The sequence below is a fragment of the Carlito syrichta genome, unplaced genomic scaffold, assembly GCF_000164805.1.
Source record: "Carlito syrichta isolate Samal-C Ts95f unplaced genomic scaffold, Tarsius_syrichta-2.0.1 Scaffold310456, whole genome shotgun sequence".
In the NCBI taxonomy this organism is placed as follows: domain Eukaryota; kingdom Metazoa; phylum Chordata; class Mammalia; order Primates; family Tarsiidae; genus Carlito; species Carlito syrichta.
The window spans coordinates 1-787 of NW_007254552.1; the positions used below are offsets into that span (position 1 = coordinate 1).

Below are 787 nucleotides of genomic sequence, written 5' to 3' on the forward strand. Positions count from 1 at the left end.
ACTTGATGTGACCCCCGACCCGACGCCTGCGGCCGCCCCTCTCGCCGCCCCGCGACACCCCGCCACCCGGCCCGCACCCCCGGAGCGCATCGCGCACCGTGCCCCTTTCCACCTCCCGCTGGGGCCGGCGCCTTCACCCTCGGGCGCCCTCCCCTGTCGCCCCCTGCACCGTGAGCACCCTGAAGCCGGATGGAGAGCGCAGCACCAGCGCGGACCCCGAGGGCTCGGGCCGGGCCCTGGCGGCACCCCGGAGGAGGAGGTCCGGACACTGTTCCTCAGCTCCTCCCTCTGGACATTAAACCCAGAGAACTTTACCTGCTCTTCTGGCCTTTCAAGGGGTACGAAGGGTCCCTGATCAAACTCACTGCAAGACAGCCTGTTGGTTTTATGAGCTTTGACAGCCGGGCAGAAGCCGAAGCAGCCAAGAATGCACTGGACGGTATCCGCTTTGATCCCGAGAACCCGCAGATCCTGAGGCCAGAGTTTGCCAAAGCCAACACCAAGATGGCCAAGAGCAAGGAATAGCAACACCGAATCCCAGCAACGCGCACCCGGCCCTCGGAGCACACTTCATTGCACAGGACCCCCATGACCTGATGGGGGCTGCTCTGATCCCTGCGTCCCCAGAGGCCTGGCCACTTACCCCCTGTACACCACGGAGCTGACCCCAGTCATCTCCCATGCTGCGTTCACCTATCCGGCCACCACTGCTGCTTCTGCCGCTGCCCTCCATGCTCAGGTGCACTGGTATCCTTCCTCTGACACCACCCAGCAAGGATGGAAGTTT

General features: G+C 64.3%; 1 pseudogene; it reads left to right on the plus strand.

Moving 5' to 3' along the window:
- The first annotated feature begins 202 nt into the window (after window positions 1-202).
- Window positions 203-787, plus strand: part of LOC103270845 — a 1870-nt pseudogene continuing 1285 nt past the window's right edge.